Genomic DNA, 11,736 nt, shown 5'->3' on the forward strand with positions numbered 1-11,736 from the left:
AAATTTCCAACAGCAATTCCTACAGACACGGTAGGTAAAAAGCAATATGAAACTAATGCCAAAGCTGTCAATACTTTATTGGGAAGTCTTTCACAATCAGAATTTGTCAAAGTCATGCAGCTCAAATCAGCCAAAGAAATATGGGACAAAATCATTCAGAGCTATGAAGGAGACTCTCAGGTAAAACGTGCTAAGATTCAAACTCTCATAATTCAGTATGAAACTCTTAAGATGCATAATGATGAGAGTATATCTAGTTATTTCTTACGTATAGATGAGGTTGTTAATTGTATGAAGAATATGGGTGAAGAAATAAAGGAAGTTACCTTAGTTGAGAAAATTTTGAGATCCTTTGCTAAATTTGAATCAAAAGTGTCTGCCATAGAAGAAAAACAGGATCTGCAGAATATCACTATGACTCAGCGTCACGAAATCCTAACTGCTTTTGAGATAAGAAAAGGAGGTCCATCAAATATGAGAGAAGCCACATTTAAAGCTTCAACAAAAGGAAAAGAAAAGGAAGAACAAAATGAAGCAGGACACATTTTAGATGAAGAAGATGAGGTAAATTTTGTCAAGAAGCTTCAACGGGGTTCTGGAAGGTTTAGAGGTAAGCTACCTTTCAAATTCTTTGCTTGTGGTAGATTTGGTCATTATGCTGCGAGATGTCCTCATAAATATAAATATGAAAAAGGAAAGGAATATGCAAAAGGGAATATGAAACAATTTGTGAATAAAAGGAGTTACTATACTCATGAAGATAGCAATGGTTTATCTAATAGTGATGAAAATGAAATTGGTCAAGATTACAGACTTCTCATGGCTTATGATAGTGATGATTTTTGGGATAGTTTAGAAGAGGATAGTGATGGTTTATCTAATAGTGATGATTATAGACTTCTCGTGGCTTATGACAATGATTATTTTTGGGATGAATCATTTAGAAGAGGAAAACTTTCATGAAGAAATCTTGAAACTCAAAATCTGTTTAGAAGAAAAGAATATGATCATAGATACCTTGACATACCAACTTGCTGAAAAAGAAAAACACAATGAAAAGCTAGAATGTGAAATTGTGGGTCTAAGAAAAGATCTTCAAAAAACAAAATCTCTCAATCTTAGATTTGCTAAAGGATCAAAAACTTTAAATGAAATTATAAAAGTTTAGTGTCCTCCTCTAATAAAGATAGGTCTTGGATATACTGAAGAAGCATCTCAATCATAGAAGTCGTCAACCTCCACCAAAAGCTATCATGATGCAGCAAAGACCAGTGAACAATATGACAATCATCAGCAAAGGCATAAAGCTGATCACCAAGTAAATCATTCTCAATTTTCTCCAAGGATGAATATCAATAGAAGCCACAACCAACCTCAGGAAAATCATTCTCAATTTTCTCCAGAGATGAATATCAATAGAAACTACAATCAATAGGTAAATAGATTCGATAGTTGTAGCAACTTCTTTAATGGGAAAAGTTTCTCATGTCATAATTTTGGGCACAAAGCTGCTCAATGTGTTGCTTACCAAACCATCATGACTAGAGAAGAACAAAATCAAAGGAATGTAATAGGGATCAAGAGAAGTTCCTATAATAACTTTTCTCCTCTTGAAAATGAAATAGAATGCTCAATTTGTAACAACTTTCGTCATGAGGAATCTAAATGCAGGAGAAAATTTCGGCAAACACCTCAAAAGGAGAAAAGCCATTAAATGCCAAGATATGGAGGAGGAAATAATCTCAAACAGAAAGATGTGGTATAGATTTGTATGCAGAAGGACAAGAAAATTAGTGGTACATCGACAGTGGATGCTCCAAACATATGACAGGTGACAAAGAGAAACTTCACTCATATAATGCCTTACAAAAGGAAAAGAGTGTCTCATTTGGAAATGACACTCCAACTGTCATAAAAGGTAAAGGTTCTGTTTTCTTGAAAGAAAAGGTTAAAGCTAGAAATGTTATGTATGTCGATGGTTTAAAGCATAACCTGTTGAGTGTCAGTAAAATGTGTGATCAAAGAAATGAAGTGGTGTTTCGATCAAATGGATGTGTTGTTTGTGAGCTTGATACAAGAGAGACCGTGATCAAAGGTACAAGAAATCCAAACAATTTATACATACTCAAAGGAGGACAACAACAGTGCTATCTAAGCAAAATGATGAAAAATGGCTATGGCATAGAAGATTGGGAAATCTAAGCTTTTCTCAAATAAGAAAAGCATGCAGACTCAAGGCTGTTCGTGATCTTCCAGATATTAGAATCTCGGAAAATACAATATGCAAATCATGTCAAATTGGTAAGCAAATCAGAGTTCACTTCATGGAAAAAGAAGGGTCACCTAGTAAGCCTCTTGAACTTATCCATATTGATTTATGTGGACCAACAAGGAAAAAGTCACCTCGTGGAGAAGAGTACTTTATTTTGTTCATTGATGATTTTTCCATAATGTGTTGGATAGGTCTTCTAAAGCATAAAGATGAAGCATTTGAAAAGTTCCAAGCCTTCAAAGCTTTGGTTGAAAATGAATCAGATCGTAAAATCAAATGCCTCAGAGTTGATCGAGGAGGGGAATTTATATTGGATTTGACTTTTGTGAGCAACATGGAATAAAAAAGCAATTCTCCACCGCAAACACTCCTCAGCAAAATGGTGTGGTAGAAAGGATGAACAAAACAGTCCAACAAATGGCTTGAGCTATGCTAGATGAATTTGGAACTCTTGCAACCTTCTGGGGTGAAGCTGCATTTGTTGTCGTGACTATTCTCAAAAAAGCAAATGTTCGGGTAAATAACACTCAAACTCCACATGAACTCTAGTATAGTAAGAATCCTACTGTAAAATATTTTAAAGTTTTTGGAAGAAAATGTTTTATCAAAAGGACTGATGAAAGACTTAGTAAGTTTCAACCCAGAGTAGATGAAGGGATTCTTCTTGGTTATTCTTCCAGAAGTAAAGGATATAAATGCTATAATAAAAGACTTGGGAAAATTGTTGAAAGCATTGATGTTGTAGTTGATGAAGCATGCAGAAATCCAAAACAGATAAAATCAACAAAAGATTATGACAATGAGGAAGATGGAGATTACTTTCCCACATCAAATCAAAATTATATTGAAGAAGAAACCAATGAAGCACCAGAAGAAGATAGAATGGTAGAAGAAAAGATTTCGTCCAGGTATGTTCAGAAAAATTATCTAAAACTCAAATTTTAGGAGAAAAGGAGGTTGGTGTACAGACAAGAAGAACTATTACAGGAACCTCAAGCTATCTAGCATTACTATCCTCCACTGAACCTCAAAATGTAAATGAAGCATGCAAATATGAATGTTGGGTCAAGGCCATGGATGAAGAATTTGAACAAATTGAAAAAAGTGACACTTGGGAATTAGTTCCTAGACCTCATGATAAAAATATTATAGGAACTAAATGGATATTCAAGAACAAGTTGAATGAAAATGGAGAAGTCATTAGAAACAAGGCCAAACTTGTTTGTAAAGGGTATGCTCAACAAGAAGGTATAGATTTTGAAGAAACTTTTGCACCTGTTGCTAGACTTGAAGCCATAATAATGTTTCTTTCTCTTTAGAGTTTTTGGAAACTCAAAGTATACCAAATGGATGTAAAATCTGCCTTCCTTATTGGAGAGTTAGAAGAAGAAGTTTATATTGAACAACCAAAAGGATTCATTCTTGGAAATGATGCAAAACTTGTATGCAGACTCAAAAAGTCTCTCTATGGTCTAAAACAGGCTCTAAGGGCTTGGTATTACTGCCTTGACAAATATCTACACCAACAAGGTTTTACAAAAGGTTCTGCAGATAGCATTTATATACAAAGATTGAAAATGATAAATTTCTAATTATTATTGTTTATGTTGATGATATCATTTTTGGTAGCAATGAAGAATCCATGAGTTAGAATTTTTCTTTAGTAATGTAGCAAGAATTTTAAATGTCCTTGCTTGGTGAACTTACCTATTTTCTTGGTCTACAAGTTCAGCAAACTAAAGATGGTATTTTTCTTTCACAAACCAAATATCTCAAGCAGATATTGAAAAAGTACGGAATGGAAGATTCTAAACCTGTATGTACTCTAATGGTAACAGGATGCAGTCTTAGTTCAAATGATGAATCAACAACAGTACATCAATCAACTTATAGATCCATGATTGGCATTCTACTTTATTTAACAGGTACTCGACCTGACATCATGCATACAGTAGGAATAGTTGGAAGATTCCAAGCAAATCCAAACGAATCACACCTTCAGGCAGCCAAAAGAATTTTCAAATACCTTTAAGGAACTCAGGACTTTGGACTATGGTATCCTAGAAATTCAAATCTTACTCTTCATGTATATACAGATGTAGATTGGGTAGGAAGTGTTGATGATAGAAAAAGCACTAGTGGTGGTGCATTCTATATGGGTTCCAAGTTAGTGTCTTGGTTTAGCAAGAAACAAATTTCAATTGCTTTATCTATGGCCAAAGTAGAATATGTGGCTACTGCATCTTGCTGCACACAACTACTTTGGATGATGCAAACTTTGCAAGACATTCAGATCACATGTACTCCACCCATCTCCATTCTATGTGATAATACAAGTGGCATCAGTGTTTCGAAGAATCCAGTCATGCACTCCAAGACCAAGCACATATCCATCAAGTACCATTTTCTAGAAGAACTATTGAAAATGGCAACAAGAAATGCTAAAAATAGTAGCTTGGGTACCATTGCTGGATTGGGCAATAGGGAATGAAAAATGGAAGTGCTAAAAATAGCATTCTATTTTTAGTAGTTGAGGATGGATTCCTATTTTAGTCAGTCCTTGGACTAAAAATAGGAAGTGAAATTTGAATTTGGTCTTAGCAGTAGTTTGAAAATAAATTAATTAATTCTCCATAAGTCAATTAATTGTGAAAAATCAAACATGAAGTCTATGTGAGGACATGCAATAATTTCTCTATTAATTGAGGAATTTATCCATCAGTTAAAGAGATAAGGACGAGTTCTATTTTAGTAATTAGTTGGCTTAGTTAACTGAGTCAAGTCCAGTTATATTTGATTTAAATAGTTTGTTTAAATTAAGTAAGTTCAGTTAGTTAATGCATGCTAGCATATAACTGCTGTACTTCAGATAACTGAAGATTCTCTCATGAATAACTCATGCATGTCAGTTCAGATAGAGACCCAGTTGAGATTAGAGAAGGGACAATGTACTATCAGTTGGATGAATATTTTTCCTATAAAGGAAGCTCATCCATGATGAGGATTTATCTCCTTCAGGACTGCGTAGTTGGATCAGAGGTTAGTGAGTGTGTGAAGAGGCCAATTCACACAAGTGGCTGCACTGAACCCCAATCAAAATTGCACAAAGAAATAGGAGGCTTGGAGGGTAGACTAGAGGTTAGATAGAGGCCTTTGACTATCTATGAGCAGTAGAGGTATTACAGAGAGAGCATGATAGCTTTTGAGCTGATTCTTTTTGTAATACTGGCTATATTTCCACTTGTATGATAATATAGAGTTGGGGTTTTAGTTTGAGGGTTTCCACGGGTTATATCTTCTGTCTTATGTGTGATTGATTTCTCCATATTAGTTATATGTGTTCTTATTGATGTTTCTCAAATTGATTAAGCTTCCACTGAATTGATTGTAGAAGTAGATCAAGTATTTTGCTTTAGTATATTGCATTATTAGGTGATCTATAGGTGGGAAATTTATACATTGCATCATAGCTAGCTGATTTGTAGAAAAATTTCTACATGGTATCGGAGCAAAGGTGATCAAAGGAGAGAACAATACAATGAGAGGAGATTTCAAAGTTTTGAGTTTTGGGCCGAGAGTTTGCAGAGCAGATATGAAAATTTTTGTACACAATTTTTAGAAACGAATAGCATATTTGTATTCATTGTGGAAAAATACCCAAAATCACAAAAAAAATCAGCTAAATAGGAGTTCAGATGAGGGAGATATCGTTGATTTAAAATCAGCTCTTTTTCTAGAAAATTTCGTGACGGTGGGCAAAATGAAACAGATTGGTGTGCTAGCGAAGAACCTATGTGCAATTGAGGTACAAGATGCATGCAAAGCCTTGAGGAGAAAGGCAAAGGTTAGATACTTGGTGGTTGAGAGGGAGGGTAAATTACCTCTCAACATGCAGCACTAGATGAAGTCTCAAACAATTGTGGAGGAGCCACGATTGGTGAAGCAGTGTCAGGAGGTTGTGGAGCAGCAACAACTGGGGAAACCGAGAGGAGATAGAGTGGAGGCACCCACTCATGCAGAGACCTCTAGAAGGGGGAAATTTCAGACCAACTGGGTAGAGGGATCACATGCATCCATACCTCTAGGTAGGAGGTGGGGCGATATGGAGTGATCGTCCCACAGAGGCTGATATGGGGGTAGGATGCTTGAGGTACCTGTTAGCGCTTGAGATTTCACCCTAGGCTGAGGAAGGTAAACCTTCAAGGCAACATCAAACCATTTCACCTCGTAGCTAGCCCTACGGGGTATGAGAAGGCTCTCTCCGGTCAAACTCGGTAGATCTTTCAATAGGATGAGCTGACCCAATTAGGAACACTGATATTAGGCTAGTAAACTGATAAGGAGGGTTGATTTAAAGTTTTTTGGGGTTTTTAGTGGCAATTGGAGGGAGTGCAATTCAGGGTGCGGGGATTGAGCTCCGTTTTTTGCAGGTGGGTCTTTGGGGCAAGGTAGGAGTTTGTGCTGATGCCTTTAGCTGAGATGGATGATCAAGGAAGAAAAAGAGAAGCTAAGAGGGCAAACAATGACTTTGAATCCTCTCTAGACAGTGGAAAACATAAACATTAAACAAATTTGAAAGCTGAGCATGGCAAGCATGAATTCAAACTTTATCACTTCATTTGTTTAATAAGCTGCAGTAAAGAAAGAGATGGAACACATAAACACACTTACAATTACAATAAGAGAACACACCATCAACACAAAAGTCCACAAGAATCCCAATGATGTCTGCAAAACCCTGGTCTTCTTTTTCCTCAAATTGCAGAGATACCAGTAAAATATACAATAGGAGCTTCTCCCTCAAGAGTCCAACCATGAAAATGAGCAAGAGAAGGCATAATATAGATGATCTAACTCCTTTCCCCACCTCTAGGGGTCGAGCTCAGCTTCCTAGGAGCTGTTTCAACTAATTCTAAACTGAGCACTAGATAATAGGCAGTCAAAACAACTTGCCTCTAAAACTTAGGTAATCTATCCATGCATTAAATATTCACTATTTACATCAAAGAAACTTCTAGAAGTGTCAAAGGAGAGTAAATGTATCCAAGTGCTATGAAAATTACACAAAAATCCATCATTTACATGCCTCAAAAGTCAACCAAAGTAAAAACAATGTTTTGCTGGCCGAACTGGTCAAAACAGTGAAATTTCCCTGAGTGGTCGCGCCCCTCACTTTGACTGGTCGCGCGCATTGACAGCTATGTTTGAGGGCCTTCCCGGTGTCCAAATCAGGTGCAAGATAACTCATTGGAAAGGTTTGTGAGTCTACTTTCCAACCCACTGGAATTTCGGAATTTGGAGTTGATTTGACCCCTCAAAAGTCATTTCTCCCAAGGCAGCTTTCTGCAACTCATAAAAGGGGCAGAAAGCCAAAATTTGCATGTATTTTGAGCTTTTGGAAGCCCAAATCTTCATAAAATCTGAAACCCATCCATAGGAAAGTGTATTTTTGCATGAAAATTCCCAAAATGTAGATTTTTCCCCGTTCTGAGCTTTCCCCATGACTGGTCGCGCGCGGGGTGAGACCAGTCAAATGGCCAAAACCTGTAAAATTCCCAAAAATGCCAAAACTGCCTCAAAACTCTCAAAATTTCTTGGGTTTCTCTCTTTTATGATGACCACCTTTGCCTCCCCTATGAGGCCTCCGCTGTACCTCAACCTCTGTGGAAGAAGACCGGTCATCACCTTGCTCATAGGTTTCAGTGGTTGACATGGTGCTTTTGAGCAAAGTGGAGAAAATAGATAAAGTAAACTGCTGCCCTTGCCTGCAAAAATACTAAGTTGTATGCTGTTTTCAAGGGGAACAAAATCATGAAGGAAATGTTAGGGGAGGGGATTTTTCATAAGGAAAGGGAAACATATAAAAATAGGGAATTTCTAAGGGACAATTCACAAACTGTCAAACATACAATCTCATCTTAATCACCGGGAAATCATTTGCAAAGAAATGTTTTTATTAGGGAAACATGGATGATAATAACCAAGAGAAAGGATATACATGCTCAACAGGGGGTAAGGGACAGCATGTATAACAGGGGTATGGGGCAGCATAGATCACTAGCATCAACAACTTGCTCTTTGATTTTGTCTTTTGACTGTACATTATAAGGCATACTCTGTTTTTCAAGGGATTCATGTACATTTGATGCTAAGGGAAACAAGGGATTCTTTTACATTTGTCATAGGGGAAAAGGGATCTTAATTGAACAGGATTTTAGGGAAGGGGTAGAGAGGAAAACAGGGCTTGGTTTTGGGGAGACACAACAATATTCTTTTGCAAACAATATTTACAGCAATATGTCCATTTTATACATATACACAGCTGCATTTTTCTTGTTTTCGCTATGGATATGCAACAGCAGTGTGTCTTCTATTTTCCAATGACTATGCCCAGCAATATCTTTTTTTATTTGGTCATTTTGCCATATTATTGCTCTTTTCTCTTTTTACATAACATTTTTTATCCTTGCTGTTGTTCATTTATTTTCCTTGCCGTGTGGAGGGTATTAGGGTTTGGGTAGAATACATGAAAGGGTATTAGGGTTTTGTAAAGGGATTTGGGGGAGGGATAGGGTTTTAGGAATTTGGGATGAGATATTTAGTATCTATTGCAATTGAGATAAGATATATATGACATTTGTGAATTTAATAAGAAACAAGGAGGGAATAAATAGGGATTTAAAGCCTTGAAAAAACATCAACCCTAGCATAATGCCTACATGAACAAGCAATCACCCAAATCCATTTCTCCTTACATTTCTTGGTGATAAACATATATATGCAAGCCCATCATTTCATGTTCCAAGCATTCAAACGCACTAGAAGACCCTACCTCGATCAGTTGAGCAAGCAAGAGGGCGATTTAGTCGATTTGGAGTGGTTCTGTAGAAGACAGCTTGAGTGGTCGCGCCCCTGCTTTGAGTGGTCGTGCCCTGCCTGAGTGGTCGCGACCTTTAGAAAAATACACTGCAGAGGGGTCGCTGAGTGGTCGCGCCCTGCCCAACTGGTCGCGCACTGAGCCTGAGTGGTCGCGCCCCTGAGAATGACTCCAACTTTCTGCAAATCGCCTCTTTTGACCTCTCACTCGTTTTTGCAAGCTCTCAAATGCATAATGAGGCTGTTTAGAGGGAAATTTACTCTTTATAGGCCCAATTTGAAAAAATTAACTTACCAAACCCACTTTCTAATGTTTTTGTTTTGACATTCACTTTTAACACTATTTTGAGTTCACTTTGTCCTGAATTTGATCTTTTGAGTGCTTTAACTCCGTTCTTTTTGCAGGTTGACCATCTGATGGACTCTGGCGAGGAGACCAGGGTTATTGCCGGCATTTTGAAGAATTTTGAAAATTTTCCTTAATTTTTGCAAATTTCACATGACCTTGGGTTTAAAAAGAGGGTTTTTAAATCCAAGGTATAAATGAGCTGTACCTGATGAAAATATCCATGAAACATATTTACATACCTCCTTCCGGCTTGCTGGGGACCCATGGACCTCTGACTCATGATCTTGCAATGACATTTGACCGAAACCCTAGACCTAATACTTTGGACTTCAAGACAAAACAAAACAAGCGTGACACAAGTTCATTAACTAATATGACCTGACCCAGCAAAGCCAAGAAGGGAACAAGGACCAGCTCCTCCATCAGTTTTATGGCATGCCTAATGGAATGCAAAACTGACATCGATGAGACACCTACTTATGCATATGCAAGGAGTTTTTTGATCACCGATGGAGGGCTCAAGACCGACACTAACATTGGCTCCAATGGGGATGGTAGCTCCTTGGAGGTGCCAAGAACCTTAGACCTCTGGGAGAGCAGACCAGTTCTTGCAATCATTGGGCAATGGAGTCATAAACTCAAGCTGAAATGCATGACTGAAAACTGACACAAACTAACTTAACAACAAGACTAAAAATTGACTCATAAAGGACTCATGACTCAACTAGAAACTGACTCGATACTTAAACACAACCGACAAACTGAAAATGATGCTCAAAGTGGAGCTTATTCATCACAACCTACTCTAACAGTTTCATTCATCACCTGATCAAGTGAAATGAAACAACCAATGCAACCAAGTAAGTATCCCGTCTGCTGTTCGAATTCTCCACAAGTGTTCGCTTATGAACAACAAGTGAGAGCTACTGAAAGGCAACTCCCGTGACAACTTGGGAACAGATCCGTTGAATGATATGAATTCTCTATCCACCTCTAAAAACACTGCATAAGGATCTTGAAATTAAAGCACACTAGAACTTAGCTCATCGAATGGATTACTTCTCTTTTCCTCATACCATGAATGCAAACTTTGATCCGAGCCTTGTGATGAGACCTCTGCTGAAAATGACAAAGAAACCGGCTGCCAGATCAAATTCATATCAGCACATGTTTCAAGCTCACATGTAGTCAATGGAGATAGATTTTGACTGCAAAACTCATCCAAAACATCAGCTATGGGATCACGAAAAACTTGAAAAGACTGCTGCAATGTATCCATTGAAGATGTATGACATCCTTCTAGCTGTTCATCTTTTTCTTGAGAGATTTTACGAAGATTCTGCCTTATAAACTGAAATGTTTCGAAACAAAAGGGAATAGAATCTTGCTGCATCATCAAATCATGTATTTCGGCTGCTATACCTTCATCTGTAATCTTCCCTTCAATTTCATTTGGTGGCTGCAAATCTGATGCTACAGGCTGCTCAAGAATTTTGTTATTTGTCTCATCCTCAACATTAACACTGAGGGATTGCTGATTTGTTATAGGCTGTCCATTTAAAGATTTACTATACAATCTACCCTTCAAAAACTGAAATGATTCGAAACAAAAAGGTAGGGAACCTTCTTGTATCATTTGATCAAATATGTCAGCTTCCATGCTTTCATCTGCAACTTGAAAACCAATGGTATTTGGGGACTGCAAATCTGAGTATGTAAAGTCTGGAGCAAGGTTTTTATTGCCTTCAAGATGGTCTAGATCAAGACTTGTTGACAGCTGATTTCTAATTTCATGGAAGTTGTCTCTAATGAACTGACATGAATCAAAACAAAAAGGCAAAGATCCGCCACTTACTTCAAAATTTGCTGCACTTTCCTCGTCACTGTCATAGCTGATATATGATGGCTGATCATTGTATTCGAGCTGCTGAAAATGAACTTTTTCCTCCCACAAACTAGCTGCTGGTTCGTCTGCAAGATTAGCGTTTGTTTGGAGAACATAATCATCATCATACTGATCATAATGAGGCAAATCATCATCAAACATACACATCATATCAATAGCTCTCTCTTCTTCACAATGATCTATAAAACAATCACTACGACAACTAGGGTAAGAAACAAAATGTTTTGGATCAGCAACTTGTTCTTCTTCAATCAGCACGCCATGGGCTTGAACATCATAAGAATTTCTTGAGTTGATCTTATCCATCATCTTTTCTACTGCACTTACCAAAAT

Source organism: Pinus tabuliformis, chromosome 7, assembly GCF_031772625.1.
Source record: "Pinus tabuliformis cultivar Carrire ecotype Pingquan chromosome 7, CPIR1, whole genome shotgun sequence".
NCBI classification, from domain to species: domain Eukaryota; kingdom Viridiplantae; phylum Streptophyta; class Pinopsida; order Pinales; family Pinaceae; genus Pinus; species Pinus tabuliformis.